Below are 19,397 nucleotides of genomic sequence, written 5' to 3'. Positions count from 1 at the left end.
AACTATTACTTCCTAATAGGCTACACCTAACTTCTCTTCCCTGTTTTAAGCCCTTCCTTCTACTTCATCGAGGGTTGTCTACACACAGATTTGAGTGCACACCTTTCTGGCATACACAGTTTTTCTGATTTTCATTGCTCTTGTGTATAAAACTCTTTGGTATATGGGATATGGTATGTGCTATATAGTATCTGGCATGTGGCATGTGGTATATGGTATGTGGTATATTTAAATGACATGGAATTGGTAGGTAGTATGTGGTATATGACATATGTATTTGGTATGTTGTATATGATATCTGGTGTGGTAGTATAAATAATCCATCCTCCCATGACTGGCTTGGCCCGTAGAGACAAAAGGATCCACACCTTTTCTGGTACCCACCACAGCCTCTCTCTTCCACATCAGGTTCCCTGGGAAACCATCACTGAGATGAATATTAACAAGCAGGTCATTTTCAGGGAGTGCTTTAGGATCCAGTGGTGGAAGGGAGAAGGGAGGAGGGAGCAGGATTGTTTAGAAGTTCAGTTGCCATGAAGTACCAAAAAAGACCTCAGCCAATCTTCCATGAAGCTGTGGTGTTAAGATGTTCCTTCAGACTGGTCCTGGGCTGGGGTGAGAGGCTGGACCTTTACATCCCCATGTTGATGAGCCACTGAATGTGGAAGTTTCTCAGGCATGACCTTGGGCGTGGTGGCTCTGCTCAACTGAGACCATCCCAAAGAGAGCTGACAGCTGAGACCCATCTGCTCAGTCCTGATCCATCACAGCCTCCACCACCCTCTGCACAGCCCCTTCCACCTCAAGTCCTTGGGCTCAGGACATGAATTAACCGCATCCCCCACTGAGATCTTAAAGCTACGTCACCTCAACCAGGCACCCAGGCTTCTCTGACACCACTTGGTCTCACCTGGGCTTTACTAATTGGAAACGTTTAGGATGAATATCATGGGGGGACCAAGAAGCATCTTCTTTATGAATCTCTGAGTGCCTGGCTCTGGAGTGAGCTCTAGCAGAGGACAGAGGAAAGAAGAGAAGGAACCTCAGACTTGTGAAGTGACATAAAACCTGGGTATAGAAACACAGAAAAATCTCCACCACACATTACTTTGCATTGTCCCCCAAGGGGGCATAAGAGGCAGACATTGAGCTGAGGACAGGATGTTGACTTTTTTTTTCTAGAGTTACTTTTGGAAGAGTTTTACATTTACACGAAATTTGGGACAATAGTATAGAGTTCCAGTATATAGCTGAATATAGTTTTCCCTCTTACTAGTATCTTACAGTAATTTGGTACATCTGTTAATGAACCAATATTGGTACATCTTTATTAACTAAAGTCCATAGTTTATTTAGATTTTGTCTTAGCTTGGGCTGCTATAATAAAACACCATACACCAGATGCCTTGAAACAAGAGGAACTTACTTCTCAAGGTCCCAGAGGCTGGAAGTCTGAGATCAGGGTGCCAGGATGCTTGGATTGTGATGAGAATGCTCTTTACAATTGCAGACTGCCAACTACTTGTATTCTCACATGGTGGATGGGGTGAGCTGGCTGGCGTGTCTCTTTTTGTGAGGACAATGATCCCATTCCTGAGGACTCCACCCTCATGACCTCATTATCTGCAAAGACCCCACCTCCAAATCCCATCCCGCTGGATTTCAGATTTCAACATTTGAACTTTGGAGAAATAAATTCGGTCCTGAAAGGATTTCCTTAGTTTTTACCCTATGTCCCTTTCTGTTCCTGAATTCCATGCAGGATACCACATTACATTTACTTGTGATGTCTCTTTAGGCTCCTCTCAGCTGCGACAGCTTCTCAGACATTCCTGACTTGTGATGGCCTGACAGTTTTGAGGACTGCTGCTCACCTGTATCATGGAATGTGCCTCAGTGCAATCTGTAGGATCCTTATCTCATAAGCAGACTGAGGTGATGGGGTTGGGGAGGAAGGTCACAGAGGAAAAGTGCCACTTTCATCACCTTAATCCAGGATCCACACTGTGGCAGTGGTTTATGATTGTTGGTGAACTCACGATCACCTCACTGCACTGTATTTGTCAGGTGTCCCCTCTGTAATTACTGTTTTCTCCTCCTTTCCATTCTGTCCTCTTTGGAGGGGAGTCACGACAAGTGCCTACACTCCAGGAGTGGTCAATTAGGATCCCCTCCTTAGGGTGAAATATCCACATAGATCATTTGGGACTTTTCTGCACAGGACATTTTTTCTTCTCCTCAATTTATTAATTTATTCAGTTATTAATTTATATCAATAGGGGCTCAAAGATATTTATTTTATATGAGCGATTATAATCGGTCTTAGTCATTCATGCAGTTATAACAACATATCTCGGTTTGGGTGGCTAATAAACAAAAGAAAGCTCTTGCTCATAGTTGTGGAGGATGGAGTCTGAGATCAGTGAGCCAGCCCAGTTGGGAGAGGGCCCTACACAGATTTCTCCTTGTGTCCTCATGTGGCCAAAGTGATTAGGGAGTCCTGGGGGCCTGTTCTATAAGGGCTAATCCCACTCATGAGGGTGGAGCTCTCAAGATCTCCTCACCTTCTGGAGGCTGCAACTGCTAACACCATCACGTGGGCTTGAGGGTTCTAACACCTGAATTTTGTGGGAACAAGAACATTCAGACCAGAGCAGAACCAGACATACTACGTTACTTATTTGTCGCTCAAATCTTGCACTTTAGGCATTGGGAGCTGTTCCAGGAGGTTCCTGTATTTGTTTGACAGACTCCAATCAGTGGGTTATTGTTTTGTTTTTTGAATATCCACTTGCTTACTTTCTGGAGGATATGAAGCTCTGCTAGAACTTTTAAACACAAAGAAGAGAGAGTAGTATTTAATGAAATGCTTTTAGGTATATGTACTAGTTTTGAACGAAGTGAAATGGTATTTTAATACCCAACATCTGGTAGAAACTGCTGTTTGCAATGAAGTATTCCCCAATTTATGTTTTAAAAATGTGATGGCCAAACTGATGGCCGTCATTGTTCTGACAACTGAGGACACAGACAGTCCCTTCTCTGTCAGAGTCCACATCCTATTTGAGGAAGAGACAAGCACACACAATAGGCAGTTCTCAGTTTGCATGGTGCTGATGTGCACGAATGTCTGTTGCCACAGGTCAGTTAAATAACATCAGTCCCCCAACACATGATTCCAGGTTCATTTACCACGGAGGAATTTTCCATGAGCAATTGCATGAAGTACAAACTTTGCTGCCAGTTCTTCTTCAGGCTACCAATCCCTATATGACTAACAGGTGCTCATCCCCATAAGTAAGCATCACATCTTTCAAAGCATGTAGTGGTCGTTCTCTGTGACTCTGTTACTCACTTTCCCACAAACAGCAACGCAGGTGGTTGTGTTGTCCCTGGTCTCCCAGCGAGGAGCCCAGGTGACATTGTACAAAAGTGAATAATGTCAAAAGGGAATTGGCATAAAGCAGAAAGTGGGATGTAGAAATGAGAAGAGATGAGACTGGAGGTGAAGTTCAAACTGAATGTGAGTGGGGCTTATGATGGCATAGTTACCATGGGGATGGTGACCGGGATGCTGGTCCCCAGAGTGTGGATATGCAGCCAGAGGAGCAGAGTGAGGCAATCTTACCACGTCACTGAAGAATATGATGGGGAGGGAGGGTGAAAATGTCCCAGAGGATGTGACACCAGAAATATTCAAATTAATATTGTAAGAATTTCATACATTGAAAGTGCAAGGGATGGGATGTTGGATGCTGATCCTATTTGAGACTGGAGTGAGGGAATTCTGATGCTGGTCTATATGGCCAACTATGTGATCAGAAGAAGGTAAGCACTGTGCAAACTATTCTTGATGAGTCCTTACCAAAAAATTAAATGCTTCCCTTCTTTGTGTTTCTAATATTTGAAATGACAGTACACCAAATAAATATGGTTCTATTGTATTTCATTTTCCTAAACATTCATAATTGACAGTTGGAGAGTTTCTGTGTTTTGAAAAAAGGTTTTAAAAGTCACAGAAAATCGTGATTCTCCCGCTTATTGTTGAGATCACTTTGCATGGTTTCAGCTACACCATCATTGTTCTGTCCTGCACTATTGTGCAACGTGAGCACTGCCTCCACTTATCATGTCAGCTAATCCTGAGTTCTAGGGAAACAATTTAATTAGGTTATGAGCCATGGGAACAGAGAGTGAGAGAGAAGAACTGATATTTTATGTAGGGTGGTTTATGGAAGGGACTTTTAATAAAGTGACATGTCAGCAGAGCTTGAAAGAGGGAGAGATGAGCCACACAGGTTCATAGGGGCAAGAAGCAGAGGAGAGACACAGTTTGACTTCCATTTCCATAGAATCACTGTGGCTTAAACTGGAGAGCCTGTTAGAGACAAAGCAATAGTCCATGAAGGAATGCTAGTGGCTGAGACCAGGGAGCAGCCCTGGGAGTGAGCAGTGCGCAGATTCTGGGTGGAGCTCACTGGAGTGTGGGAGGAGCCTTGCACTCACTCCTGAGAGCTTTTCAGGAATTTTACAAGTGAGTTGTTAAACACCGTTAGCTTGTTATTTGTCACGGTGGAAGTGTTGACATCACAGAAGTCCACAAGCACTACCAATCAGGCTTCTTTTTCTTTCCGAGAGTGGATTGTTTCACGTTTACCATCCTACCACTGGACACAGCATTCTGAAGGCAGAATTGAATGTGGGATATAAAGAAAGAATGTTAAGGATGGCTTTAGGCTTCTGGACTGCCAGCCCGAGTGCATGAGCAGTGGGGTTGGGAAGGATGAAGGGGACAGAAGAGCAGTGTTCCCATCACAGGGAGGAGTGAATCTTCCCTCTGGGACTGAAGAGTAGCAAATGTAGGCAAAGAAGAAAGAAATCATTTCTCCTCTGCAAACCAGGATGGGATGCATTCTATTTAAGACCAAATGGAGAACCTCACCAAGGCTGGGGAGGCTGGGGCTTGGCAGGAATAACTCCTGAGAACATGGACATGAGTGTGTAGTTCATGGTCACGGTCCCCAGGAGATGGATGAGAGATACTTGCTCTGTGTAGATGTGACTTGTTTCTCACATTCCAGGCAGAGATCCATGCATCAGTCCCCAGATCACGTTCCCATGGCCCCTGCTGAGGACCTGGTATGAAGACCTAGCTCTGGGGGCATCAAGGACCCTGAGAAGGAGCAGCAGGAACTATGGGCACGTGGGTCTCGGGGGAAGCAAGACATCTGGGTCAGAATTGTGGAAGCTTCTAGTTGTTCCTTCTCTTAGGCTGGGCCCTTCAGGGAATGGAGCAGGCAGCAGAGTCTGAGGGTGGCATGTAGCAGGGGAGGAAGGAAGGACCTGTGGGACCCATGTTCACAGTTAATTATCTGCTCATTATTCCAGAAATGTTCCGCCCGTGTCTCCTATATCCTCGGTGCTATTTTCCTCCTGGGACACCTGTTGTGAGAGGACAGGCAGCCCCTGATATAGAACTCTGCCACCTAAGCCTTCCTCCCTTAGGGCCTGATCCGCATCCCCATCCCCACCAGTGTATCCCACAGAGGGTCAGGCAGGAACCATCCTCACAGCTGCCATCCGGCACCTGTCAGCATTCTCCTAAATGTGGACTCCTTGTGCCTGACGGAGCCCCAGTGCTCAAATAACTTAGAGATGATCTCCAAGGGTTCCTCCCACCCAGCTGCCTCTCATTCACCCCTCTGCCCACTTCCTTCCCAGATTCCCTAGGACTCGGTGCACACTCTTTGAAGTCTTTGACCCTGCCCAGCTCTTATAGGCTAAAGTCTCCACCACACACACACTTCAGGAAGTTGGGATCCCTGAGACTCCTGAGGGTATCAAGGGAGGTGTGTCACATGCTCTTTACTCCAGTCGGGCCCTGGCCCTGTGTGACCTGTGGTCTGCCCCTTTTCCTGACCTTGCTCCCTCTGGGACTGACCTTGGCCTGTCCTCCCTGACCCACTACTTACAGTCAGGCCCTTGCTTCTTGTGAGCATAGATGACAGAGAAAATGATGAGCAGCAGCAGCTTTGAGCCCAGGATGAGAGCCACCAGGAGTGGAGTAGATAGCCTTGGGTCTGGAAAAGAATTGACACAGGTACCATGAGAGAGGGCACCCAGGAGTCCATTCCCTGGGGCCTCCACGTACTCTCCCTGAAGCAACTCAAGCTTATCAATGCTCTGAAGCTTATGGATCTCTTCCCCTGCACTCAGGATCAAGGCAGGTTTGGGGTAAGATGTTCTTCATCTCATTCACCCCTTTCTTACTGCCAGGCGTCCTTGAGGGAAGAGGTTGGGGAGAATGAACACTCAGTACCGTGTAAGTTTGGTTTACTGAATTGGTCCTCACACACATGGGGCAGGTCTATACCCTCTTTCTGAGGAGGGAACAGGCTCATAGTTTACAGAGGGTCAAAAGATGAAGTGGTTTAGACCCAGGAAAATTCCTCCCTGCTGTCCTGCAGGATGACTCTGAGACCTTGTCTTTGGACCAAGACAAATCCAAACTCTGTGGGTCATAGTACCAAAGGCCAGCCTGGCCTCAAGTGGAGTGAGAACAGGTGTCATGGTCAGTGAGAGGCAAGGCTGCCCTGCTTTGCTCCATGCACAGGGCTTAAAGACTCCATGTACAGAGGTGAAGGTGGGATGACCTGACCTGAGGAGACCTGCTGGCTGGACAACACCATGGGGAGACAAGGAAATGGGGTCTAATGCTCAGGAGGGTTTCAAACACCATCCAGCCCACCTGGACTCCAAGTCCAATATCAGCTGACATCATTTGTTGGATATAGAGGTTGGATCTGTAAATACACCTTCAGATACTTTGAATTTCTGCAACGACCCATTTTGCTTTTATATTTGAATAAAGAATTTCAAATAAAATTTGGAAATATATGGAGTAATCTTAAAGGAAGGAGCAGAGACCTCACCATATTTGCCCCTGGTGTGCTGGAGGATGGCAAGTCTCAGCTGGGTGGGCCCCCGCCTGGACTTTCTCTCAGTTCAAAGAGCTGTATTGCCCACAGTTGCACCTGCTTCTAGAGGGCAACCTACAGTAGAGGGCTGGAAGAAGTGGGGGTACAGAGGCTTAGCCAATTTTCTCCATTTAAAACAACTCACGAAGAGCATCGGCTCCCCAGCTCTCTGTCCGAGGTTGAGACTTGCTGGGCTGTACTGTGTTCAACAACTCCCTTTACCAATTCTGCCTCCTTCCCCCTCTCACACATGTGGATCACACAGCACCCCAGAGTGAGCTTTCCCCTTCTCATATCATCTGAGAGTCTGCTTCCCGAGTCACCTGATGTGTGGAGTTTGTCTGGGTGGGGTCTGGAAAGTCAGCTCTAATGGGCACATTTGGAGCAGGGTCTTTGTCAGTTGGCTGGCCAAGAGGACCCCAGCCCTGGGAGGAGGTAGAGTAGAGTAGGTGCCAGCTTGCCCTGCTCTTGTCACTGCTGAAACCTCACCATGGTGACCTGCAAAGGTGTAAGCAGAGGAGGGACGTACCCCAGCATTCTGGAAATGAGTTGGTAAGTGTAAGAACTATGGGTTGGGTGGCTATTGCTGGGCACTAATCCTTCGGAGAAAGATAATGCAAAGTGAAGACTGACTGATCACACATGAAAGGTTATGTATGAAAGTCAGAGGACTCCTGGGCAACAGTGCAGACTGTTACCTCCTAGACGGGAACGAAGAAAAAGCCGAGGACACAGTTGGGTCCAACGAAATCATGAAGTATCAGTGCTACAGAGAGGATTGAATTCTCAGCTACACTGCATCTGCTCTACCAGAATAGAACCCTGATGGGGAAATATGGGAGATAGATTCTGAGATGTAGGATAGGGACATTGGGGCGGAGGCTTTCAAAACCCTTTGGGTTCTAATGGGCTGTTGAGGACAACACACAGCTTAGCTACTCATCTCCAATTACGGCCTCTCAACCCAAAGGAGAAACAATAAAAGGACCATAAATTCTATGGAGAACCGGCTCTCGGTAGTCCTTGAAGAGCAATGCCCAAACTGCAAAATCTCTGGGAGACAAAGGATAATATTCTCCAAATCCAAATGCATACCCTTTATGCCATTCCCCTCCCACCTTCACCAACCATAGGAAAGGGCAGGAGAAAAAGACAAAGGCAGGTAGCCAAGGAGCCTGAGAATTACTTGGAAATCCCACTGCCCATATTAAATCAAGCTTAATTTAGAAAATTTGGAAACGTGTCCTGAAGATCAGGACACAGATCATAGGAAGGGTTTTCAAGGTATGCCTGACTTAAGTGGTTTGCCCCAAGACCCCCAGAGTCTGTGAATATGGGGTACCTTACATGGCAGGAGAGCCTGAATGGTAATTAGCTAGGGTCTAAAGTGGGTCATTATCCTGGACTTTCTGAGTGGAGCCAATTTAATCACAGAGACTCTCCCCAGGTAAGGAGGGAGGCAGGACAGTGGGAGCCGGAGGCATCATGATCACAGCAGAGGTCAGAGGGTGTGGGGCCCTTGGCCAAGTGGTTGGGCTGCCTCTAGGAGCTGGAGCAGCAAGAACACACACTCTCCCCCAGAGTCCCTAGAAGGAACTCGGACCTACCACCCAGTTTAGACTTTCATGTCTAGTAATGGATGGAATGAATGTGTGTTGCTTTAAACCACTAAGCATGTCCTAATTATTACAGCAGCAAGAGGAACCTAATACAAGGAGACAGGGAAATTTTAAAAGGATAGGTATGAATAAAAGGGACAGGCACAATTTAGAATGCATGACTTCATGGGAAAAAGTAAAAAAGAAGGAAGAGGTGCTGTTTCAAATTTGAGTGGTGAGGGGGAGAAGGAAAAATGGAGGAGACAAACTTGGGGTCTTGAAAGAAGAACCAGAAAGTTCAGTGGCCTCAGAACTGCTGTCCCAGGTTCCAAACCAGACAACCATCCCCAAGTCCCAGTAACATACGTGGTCATGCTATACTGAGAGAAGGGAGCTCATTTAAGCTAGAAATATTGTGAAACACCTCAATACCATAAACATGTAGAAAAAGATGTGCACCATTATGCCAGACCCACTGGATCCAGAAGGAATGGCAGTGGTTGGTGCCCTGGAATGCCCAGGGGAGGCTGTGACATCCTGGCACAGCAGGATCATATAGGCATCCTGCACATAGCTCCAGTTGCCAACCCAGACACTCTAAAATCTATTCTCAGCCTTAGAACCCTGGAAGATAGCTATTTCAGGAATTCTGGAAGCACCAGAGGTAATGGCTATGGTCTGAGTCCCAGTGAAAGTTCAAAGACTAAACACCAAACCCAAACTCGTCCATAGGAGAATGTGTGGACTAGTCTCTCCCTGCTCTCCTGGCTCAGAACAAACCTGCCCCTGGAAATCACATGAGGTCCAAGCATGGAGGAATCTGAAAGGTGGAAGAGGAAGGCAGGTGGGCTACGTCCTTCCATACTGGAGGAAGAACACACACCAAGTATTCTGGCTCCACACTCCTGACTCCCAAGCACAGAAGGAGGCCCAGTCGTGGCGTTCGAACAAAGAAAAGTCTAGATTCAATAATCTTTTTTCCCATTTCTAAAAGTGAGGAGGAGCAAAATAAACTGAAAGCAAGCAGAAAGAAAGAAAAAAGAGGAGAAAAAGCAAAGGAATTAAAAACAAACAATAGAGAAAATCACTGAAACAAACATGGGTTTTTTGAAAGCACGGAGAAATTTGGAAAACTTCTAGCAGTCGTGACGATGAAAAAAATGAGAACTGACACATTTCCAGTATCAGGAATAAAATGGGATATCACTGAAAACCCTACAGACATCACAAAGATAACCAGGTAATATTAGGAGCAGCTCTATGTGCAGAAATTTGACAACTCAGAGAAAAAGGACCCAATTTCTCAAAGGCACAGCCTACCACAAGCATCCGATATGAAATGAGGAATTTGAGTAACCCTCGCTATTCAGATTCTTTTCAAATGAAAAAACGAATGGTGGAGATGCAGGTGTTCCACAGGGAAATTCCTTTAAGCACTCACAGGTGAATTAAAACCAAGTTAGGTCCACAAAATAAAGTTAATAGAAGAAGCTTTGAAAAATCGGAATATATACTCCATTTTAGATGATATTAGGAATTATTAATTTTACTAAGTGTGTAACAGTATTGGTTTTATAGAAAAAATAATGTCATTAATCACATGACCACACAATTGTCGACTCCATTTGGAAACTGGAAGTGCATCCATGACTAAGCCATTATTAGACACAATTATGCAACTTCTGCATACCCCTAGTTTTAAGAGAAATCATTCATTTTCGCCTTCCCCTCTCTATTGTCCCAGCCAGCAGGGACATGAACACTCGTTGACCCAGTGTTGACCCAGCCATGAGGACAATGTCATAGGGCATGTTAGAAGGAACATGGGCCTTTGAAAGAATTTCTGGAACAAAGACTCTTGGAAACCTGGTTCGACCTCCTCCTGATGTTACATGAGAGAGAAATAAGGAATGTTTTGGTTGTAGAAAGGGGACTCCATAGTTCCTTGGGACAATGCCCTGCTGCTATAATCAACACATGCTTTTTGTTTTTTTGTTTTGTTTTGTTTTTGTACAGGTTGCTGGTCCATTTTCAGGGACTCAATTTTCCCTAGACTAGTTTAGCTCAGCAAGTGGCCTAAGGGCAGGATATCATCACCATCTGTCCCTCATTGCTCCCTGATTCCCTTCTGTAAAATTCCAGGTCACAGGGTTTTGGTTAAGCAGGAAAGGAGACCAGCAATGAACTGGAATTGGCATAAAGTAAATGTGCTGTGAACGATCATGAATATTGCCAGTCTGCTGTCACAAATAAAGGGAGAAAGGAGACCCCAGGTGTGACCATACACGGTCACCCGGGAGCCTGGTTAAGACTCAAAACTCCAGGTCCTCAGGGTGCCTTCCAGAATTTCAGAGTGGAAGGTACAGACATTTACTGGGGTGATGATGGAAAGGTCTAGAAGGGATAGAGACCTAGCTCAGGTGAGAAAGAACAGGAGGAGGGGGTGGCTGGCCAGACGTGGTGACTTAATCACTGTAAAATTTGCCTTTATATCTACAGACCTCTAGATTATTCCATAATAAACAGGAATTACTACTTTTAATGTTAAAAAAAGATAAAATTTAAAGTGCCAGGACAGTCGGCATTGAGGCCTCACCCTGGGTTTTATGGGTTTCCTGGTCCTTCTGGTGGGCAGAGGCCACGAGGGTATGGTTTTTGGTGACCACAGGCTGCCCGTCATGCTGCACCTGGCAGGTGAACACCACATCTTCCCTGTGGGCGGATGAGTTCACCGGGAGCCAGCTCGTCCAGTTAAAGGTCCCCTCCTTGTTCTCTATGAGGTTCGAGGCCGTCGACGCCATTTCTGTTCGGGACACGTTTCCGTTCTCCTAGCAGGTCAGCTGTAGGCGCAGGGGGTAGAACTTCTTCACTTGGCAAGTGACCTTCACCTGGTCCCCTGCCACGGGTTCCTGGGAAACCTCCAAGGTGGGCGGAACTGAAAGAGCACAGAGCAGAAGCTCTGACCTCATGGAACAGACCGACCACGGGGGAGGGGCTCGAGAACTCAGCTCCCCCCACACAGCAAGGGAATCACCCAGAACAGGGCTAGGCATGCAGCTGGTGCTCAAACACTGAGGGTAGTCTTCGCATATGAATGAAACCCTTAAGCAGAGTGCCCAGCACACAGTAGGTGCTCAAGGACTGGTAGCTCCTATTAGGGTAAGAATGAGTGAAATCAAGATACTCAGCCCGTGGCATGCAGCGGGGATAGAATAATTAGCAAAATAAATGACATCACCAAGCACACGGTGGCGTGGATTACAGCAGGTGCTCAATAATTGGAATTGCTTTGGTAAAGTAAATGGCCTACCCAGCACAGTGCTTGGCACATGATAGGTGTTCACCCCCCAGCTGCCATGAAAAACCATCAGAGGGGACCATACATCTAGGTGCAGGGTGACTGGGAGGGTCTGTCAGGAGTCAGACTCCAGGCAATGGAAGGCCTGGGGCAGAGACTGGGGGGAAGGGCAGGCTTGGAGACTTGGGGGCCAGACCCGGGCTTGGGCTGGGGGTGAGGGGCATCTACCTCGGAGGACCTCAGACAAGTTGGCAGTCCCACAAAGAGGAGGGCCCCCCTGCAGGGTCACGTGGGTCACCTCGCAGATGACCTGGGAGTGAACGTCCCCCGGGGCCAGCACCAGTCTGGTTATGCTGGAGATGCTGTAGGAAGTGCTGTTTCCCTCCGGGTCCATGGTGGTCTGGGAGGCTGCCAGCTCATTCCCATTTTTGAACCATCTCAGGGTGATGTTTTTGGGGAAGAAGCCGTGGGAGTTGCAGGTGAAGTTGACAGTCTGTTCAGACGAGGCCTGAACACCACGGGGGGAGAGGGTTTGGCTACAAGAGGAGCATTTATGAACAGTAAGATGACTGTGGTGATCAGCACTAAGGATACGTGTGTGACACTGTGAAGAACCCTCCACCCTTCTGATTGTGTGGGGAGGGCCGTGTCATCTCCTCTCCCACAGAGGAGGACCCGAGGTTCCAGAGCTGAACTCTGAGTCGGGGACCTGGGCCCAGGTGCAGTTCTGGGGCTTAGTTCAAGTCCCCCTTCTCATCTCTGCCAGGTGAGTTCCCACCGACCTGGGCATAGGAACAACATTTCTGAGGGGTCTCACTCTTGGTATCAACCATCATAGCCGCCTCCCTGCAAACCTCACTGAGTTCACAGACCCTGTGCAGCAGTCTGTGCAGGGGAAGCGGGGGTGGGGCGGGACCCCAATGGAAGCCAGGACCAGGCTGGCCAGTCCACGGGAGGTGTGGCCGTGGCACCGCGTGGCTCTTCCTCTGTGACGTGGGACAGCATGCATTTCTCCTCCCCGGGGTTGCAGGTAGGGGCAAGTAAGAGAATGCAAGCAATTTTGCTTAGAATTTATCACTGAAATGCAGATGGAAAGGAGCAGATGAATCAGAAAATGGTTGACAGTAACCTCAGCCTCCTTATACTGTTAAAATCCCCCTTGGGATATTCATCTCAACCCTAATCAATAGAGCCTGCTTGCCCCTGTTTAGCATCAGGGCTTTGGAAATTATTCCCTGTGATCCCTTATCTGTACAAAGACAACTTTGTGGGTACCAGTGCTCCGCCTGGGGAGTGTCTGTCTCTACCTCACCAAGGAGGCAACCCACTTTGTTCCGGTTACAAAGGGGCTGCTCCTCGTTCCTCACTGCTTCCCAGGGGACTTCCTGTGGCCTCCAACTGTTTCATCCACAACAGAGCAAGTGTCTCACCTTCTCCAGCCTGACAGTGCCCGCCTCCCTCCTATTCCCTCTGAGATTTTCCACTGCAAGCACTTATGGGGAGGGGTCACTCAGGGTGCCCAGACCTGCTGCCTCTTTTACAACAGAGGGAAGTTGTGGAGTCCTGACGGCTGAGTCTAGAATATGCACTCTTGCTCAGGGGACCGAAAACACCCTCCAGGATGTGCCTCCCAGTCATCCTCAGTCTGCAGAGCCAGGAATGGGGTGCCCAGTGTTGCTGGGATTGTCCAGCCCCTCTGTTCTGTCCAGGTTCCTGCCCCAGGTTGCTCCGTGTTGCAGCAACACCACACAACAGGGAAAGACTCCTGATGATCTTACATGTGAGGAGTCATGCCCTCTAGGAATAGGCTCAACACTTTAAAGATGTTTGCATATCTGTCTGATCTGGGGGTACAAAGCTAACCCACCTCTCCCTGTGAGTTTTCTTAATGCTTACTGCTGAAAAAGAGAACAATACAAGATTTACAAGAGTTTCAAGGACAGGGCTGGAACTTTCTCCCACTTTGGCCAGCACAGTGAGTGTGCAGAGAGCAGGGCTGTGAGCCAGGCTGTGGTTCCTTTCCCTGCTCAGGCCATCTCTGCTGAGCCTCAGTGTCCTCATCTGTAAAAGGGGCTGAGATGGTCCCTTCTGACTCCATCCATTCTCATCCAGGGCATCAGCTGTGTGGGCAGCTTGGGGAAGAGGAAGGAGTGTTCTTCTAGGAGGCACAGATCTGCCTGGTGGTGGAGCCTCGTACTAGTGCTGGTGCCCAGGCATGGGAAGTTCCACTGGGAACTTCTGTAACACGTGCACAATCAGGGTACAGCCTATTTGTATCTGTCCAGGGGCTGTGGGTAGATTCATTCACTATCATGTGAGTCAGTCCTGGAATTGCATGAAGCTTTTCTGGACAGACCCACAGCAAATGCCCAACCCCTGGCATCTTCTCCAACCTGGGCTCTCAGAGTAAACAGTGAGCCTGTGCGTCTTCTACTGTGATTCTTCTGAAGCTGAGAGAAAGAAGACATTGTCCCACCTCCCTGTCCTGAGTGCATTCGTCCACAGAAGGGAAGGGAATGTAAGCTTCATGAGAGAGGAGCCCTTGTCTGTTTTGTTCCCTGCTGCTTCCCCAGCACCCAGAGCGGAGCCTGCACACAGCAGGTGCTCAGTAAGTGCTGAGTAGAGAAGAGTCAGCCACAAGGAGGAGAGCATTCTCTGGAGGCAGGAGTAACATTGGGCCATACGACTGATCAAGTCACTCAGACTATTAGTCCCTCATTCCTGGACCAAGAGGGCTGGTCAGGATTGGAAAAGGTGAGTTGTGGAGCTGGCAGACTGGACTTCTAGATTTTTCCACTGTTTCCCAGCCAGGTGACCCTGAGCAAATAACACGACCTCCCCAGGCCTCAACTCCGTGATCTATGGAAGGGGCTGAAGTTAGGGGCACCCACCCCAACACCCGACACTTAGCTGTTGCTCAGACAATGGAGGGCATTCTTATTGACTTGTTGTCACAAGCAGGGGACAAAGGAGGCCCATGCCATACTCACCGCTCACTATGAGTTGAGTGCCTGGTCCAGACTTAAACTCCACATCAGGGGTCCCTCTCTGGAACTTCACACAGTAGTAGGTTCCGCTGTCTGCTGGGGTGACGTTACTGATGCGGATGGAAAAGTCCAAGTTGTTTCTCTTTGTGGTGTCTGCAACATTTGTCACTCGGGGGTAGTGACCTCCTCTGAAACTGAAGATTAACTCCCAGGCTGGCCCTGTTCCCCTGAACCACTCAACCGGCCCACTGGGGAGCAGGGAGGTCAGGGTGCAGCGCAGAGTAGCTGTCTGTCCAGCTGCGACAGACACTGACTTCTCAGGCTGGATCACCTGCAGCTCCGTCTCACCTGCCACACCTGGAGGGAAAACAAAGATCATCCTGATGTGATCCTGGATGTCTCCTCATGTGTGTATCCACAGCTCACTGACTGAGTGCACAACGTGAGCGGGCCTTGAGCTCGGCACGTTGCATGTACATGGCATGCAGACCTCACCACGAGCCTGTAACTTGAGACTGTATCACAAATGAGGATGAAGTCACAGAGACTCAGTGATGTGGCACAGAGCAGGTCTGACTTTGCAGTTGGATTTCCTGCCTTGGTGACTAGCCAGTGTCTGGAGACATCAAGAAATATGAAATCATTCCTTCTTACTTGAATGTCCTAAAAACCAGGCAGGGATTTAAATCAGAGGAGCAGACTGCTGTGGCCCGACTCATACACCCAGTGTTCTTTTCCATTTCTTAACTACTCCTCAGGGAGAAAATCCGAGGTTCACCCTTGCAGAGTGTGAGCTGGTAAAACCCATGCTCTTAGTATTATTTGCAACCAAATATGCCTCCTCAGGAGAGCACGTGCTATTACAGACAGAAGAAGATTGGGGTCGGCAAGCTGAACTGCTAAGACAAAAATGGGAAGAAATAGGAATGCACCATGGAGGGAGAAATGAGGGAACATGGGAGGGAAGAGGTCAGAGGGATCAGAGAGTCAAGAGGGGCCAAGGCAAGGGGAAAACTCTACCATTTGTGTATCTATAATCCTCCTATTTCCATCTCTGGCCCAGGCCTTGCCTCTGAACTATGATTTGGATGTCCAAAAACACCATTTGACTTTTTCGTTAGATAGAAGTAAACCTGTCACAGTAACATGTCCTAAACCGAACTCAGTTTCCCACACATGCTTGCATATCTCAGCTGAGGCGCCTTTATTTTCCCAGATGCTTAGCTCCCAACCCTTGGGTGTCTTTCTTTCCCACCTCAAGTCCTATGCACCAGGACACCTAAGGACTCCCCTGCTGCATGCACCCACAATCTGACCTCTTTCCCCTTCCTCCTGGCTGCTGTCTTGGTGCTTTTCCTCGTTTGCTTGGATGTCTTGAGTGCTCTAGCTGCTTCTATCTATGCCCTGTGGTACTCCATTCTCAAACAAATGCTAGGATACTCTAAAACTCACACCAGATTATGTCATTTCTGTTTTCCAAACCTTGCAATAGCCACCATTTCATTCAGAATAAAAGCCCAGATCCTTGAGCAGAGCAAGAGGATTCTACTCTCATGCTGTTCCCATGCTGTCCAGGAAGGCTCTTCCCCCAGAAAATCACATGGCTCACTCCCCCACCTTCTTACAATCTTTGCTCAAGTCTACCTTCTCTATGATGCCCACCCAGGCTGCCCATTCAAATACATCTTACCCTGAAGATTCTCTCATTGTCATATCCAGCTGTACTGTCATGTGTTTTCCTTCACATTCATCACTTTATGTATTCTGTGTTATTGACTGATTTGTTGTGTCTGTTGTCTCCTGTCCTTTCCCCCACTATGATAGGACTTCTACGAAGGCCACTTCTTTGTCTCTTTTATCATTAATATGCCCTATGTTCATGTAACAGTTCTTGTCCCCTAGTAGGTATATAGTTAATATTTGTATAATGTCTGAATTGCCCAATGTGACCCCTTTCTTACACCACGAAGTCTATTTTCAGTGGAGAATTTCTCGGGACATTATATCAGAAGCTGAGTTTCCCACATAGATGACTTGGAGGAAAGAAACAGTTGCATATACCCAGAAAGCAGAAGCATCTGATAGAAGCAAACTACATGTATTCTTCACCACACCAAACCCTTCCCCACACTGATTAGAAGTTCTGCAGAAATCTCATGGGATGGAAGTGGGGCCTTAGTGTTTGAAAAGAGCAATGGTTAGACCTGTGAGATCCAGAATCAGACTGCCTTGGTTCAAATCCTAGCCCTACCATTTATACCGAGTGACCTTGGACTTTTCTGTGCCTCCTTTTCTTATCTGCAAGGTAGGGGTGACAAGAATGTCTACCTTGGATGCAAAGACACATGACATAATGGACAGGCATTTACAAGTGTGTGTGGCACATGGTGAGTACTCAGGAATTTAGAAAGTTATCACTCATGAGATTTCCTGAGGCATGGAAATATCAGTGGACACTAGATGATTCTGATCGTGGTATGCATATGGATATAATTTTAGATGCAGATCACACAGGCAGGAGTCTCTGAATTTTTATTCCTTTCTTTCCCCGCCCACTTGAGTCCAGCATGGAGGGATCTCTAAGGTAGTAATGCACAAGATTCTAATCATTTTACCAAGAGAGAAATTTGTTTAACTTAAGAGATTGGTAGAGGGTGAGAAGTAGGTTTAGAGAATTAAAAAAGAGGGTGAGTACCTGAGAGACAGGGAACCAAACATCTGTTCAATGTGCATCTCACATAGACTGGATGTGATATGAGGAGAAAAAACAAAGTGTTTTCAAAAATCCCATGTCTGTGGGCATATGCATGGGCGTACCCTTCCCTATGCCCACTCCTATGCGTGTGCACACACACACATGCACACACACACACACACGTAAGTGCATTCCCTGTATATGGAAAGTGTAGCCTAGCATGCTAGTATACAGATTGTTTTGAGGATTAAGTGAATTATAATACTTGTTAAACTTCAGTGACAATTTGGCACATTGGAAACATCCAGCGCATCATTAACAAAAGTTTGTGAGTACATACAGCATAAGTGGAACTCTGGAGACCTCTGAGTGTGATAAGTGATGGCTATTCTTCTGTTTGCCTCTCTGTGTTTTCTGATGTTTCTGCAATTAGCCTCCACTGAGGAGCCAAGCAGCATAAGATGGGGAACGGAATGAACTGTTGATTTGAGTGGCCTGGACAGGAATCCCAGCTGCTCCACTGACTCAGGGAGGTGACACTGGGCTAGTTCCTCTCTTCTCCTCAGTTTCCCCATCTGCAAATCTGGAGTACAGTCTGAGCTATCAGGCAAGGATGTTGTGAATATTAGATCAATGAACACACACAAAGTTGTCATTGTTACCAATTGCATCAACTATTTGGATGCTTCTGGTAACCAGCTGCAGGTGATGGATCCATAGAGGAAATGCTCAGATCCCTGACTTCATGCTCTCAGATGATACCCAATCTGTGACCTTCTGTGGAGGGTCTGGGTAGCATACCTGTGCTTACCTGGAGGCCCTAAATGTCCAAGGGTGGGGGAAGGTCGACGGGGCAGGGAATGGGGAGTCTCCCCCAAGGCAATGCTTACCTGTGAGTCCCAACAGCAGAGCCAGCAGCAGGTAAGGAAGGCAGGGCCTGGAGGTGGGGACCAGCATTGTGGAGGACTGTGGATCCTGCTCTCTGCAAATGTGTGTGCTGAGGAGATGGGACCTCTGTTCTGTGGAGAAGAAAACTCCGCCCCTCCTGTGATATAAGAGGAAGAGTCCATGATGCAGTGATATGGCTGTGGGGCAGCAATCTACTTCTGGATTGTGAAATAGAAGTCAGGCAGAGAAGGCCTCACATGGTGAGAAGGGCCTCTTCTTACATTTTTTAAATTTATTTTTTATTATTATTAAGTTATGTAGTCATCATGGAGTACATCAGTAGTTTTCGATGCAGTGTTCCATGATTCATTGTTTCTTTATAACACCCAGTGCTCCATGCAGTACAGGCCCTCCTTAATACCCATCACCAGGCTAACCCATCCCCCACGCCCCTCCCCTCTAACACCCTCAGTTTGTTTCCCAGAGTCCATAGTCTCTCATGGTTTGTCTCCCCCTCTGATCTCCCCCCTTTTCTTTTTCTCTTCCTTCTCCTAATGTCCTCCATGCTATTTTTTATGTTCCACAAAAAAGTGAAACCATATGATAATTGGCTTTCTCTGCTTCACTTAATTCACTTAGCATAATCTCCTCCAGTTCCATCCATGTTGATGTAAAAGTTGAGTAAAAATGCTTTGATGGCTGAGTAATATTCCATTGTATATATGGACCACTTCTTCTTTATCCATTCATCTGTTGAGGGGCATCTCAGCTCTTTCCCAGTTTGGCTATTGTGGACATTGCTGCTATGAACATTGGGTGCATGTGGCCCTTCTTTTCACTACATCTGTATCTTTGAGGTAAATGCCCAGTAGTGCAATTGCTGGGCCATAGGGTAGCTCTATTTTTACCTTTTTGAGGAACCTGCACACTGTTTTTCAGAGTGGCTGTACCAAC

The 19,397-nt window shown here is 47.3% G+C and overlaps 3 pseudogenes across 3 annotated transcripts in view; all 3 read right to left on the bottom strand.

Annotated features, from left to right (window-relative positions):
- Positions 1–1,515, bottom strand: part of LOC114220730 (signal-regulatory protein beta-1-like) — a 96,463-nt pseudogene extending 94,948 nt beyond the window's left edge. Inside the window, exon 1 of the transcript XR_015768990.1 lies at positions 1,427–1,515. The product of XR_015768990.1 is annotated as a signal-regulatory protein beta-1-like (transcript). The remainder of the gene's footprint in view (positions 1–1,426) is intronic.
- Positions 1,516–3,925: 2,410 nt separating this feature from the next.
- LOC114203374 (signal-regulatory protein beta-1-like) overlaps positions 3,926–19,397 on the bottom strand; it is a 53,453-nt pseudogene continuing 37,981 nt past the window's right edge. Inside the window, exons 4-9 of the transcript XR_015768993.1 lie at positions 18,446–18,600; positions 14,864–15,217; positions 12,102–12,409; positions 11,172–11,510; positions 5,973–6,080; positions 3,926–5,343 (exon numbers count right to left, since the gene is read on the bottom strand). The product of XR_015768993.1 is annotated as a signal-regulatory protein beta-1-like (transcript). The remainder of the gene's footprint in view (positions 5,344–5,972; positions 6,081–11,171; positions 11,511–12,101; positions 12,410–14,863; positions 15,218–18,445; positions 18,601–19,397) is intronic.
- Positions 5,287–19,397, bottom strand: part of LOC114203865 (signal-regulatory protein beta-1-like) — a 65,110-nt pseudogene continuing 50,999 nt past the window's right edge. Inside the window, exon 7 of the transcript XR_015768994.1 lies at positions 5,287–5,343. The product of XR_015768994.1 is annotated as a signal-regulatory protein beta-1-like (transcript). The remainder of the gene's footprint in view (positions 5,344–19,397) is intronic.

Source organism: Eumetopias jubatus, unplaced genomic scaffold (genome assembly GCF_037043125.1).
Source record: "Eumetopias jubatus isolate StellerSeaLion01/CBP00866 unplaced genomic scaffold, mEumJub1_p1.0 scaffold_9, whole genome shotgun sequence".
Lineage (NCBI taxonomy): Eukaryota > Metazoa > Chordata > Mammalia > Carnivora > Otariidae > Eumetopias > Eumetopias jubatus.
Note: the sequence above shows the minus strand (reverse complement) of the source record. Positions and strands in the feature narration are given on the sequence as shown.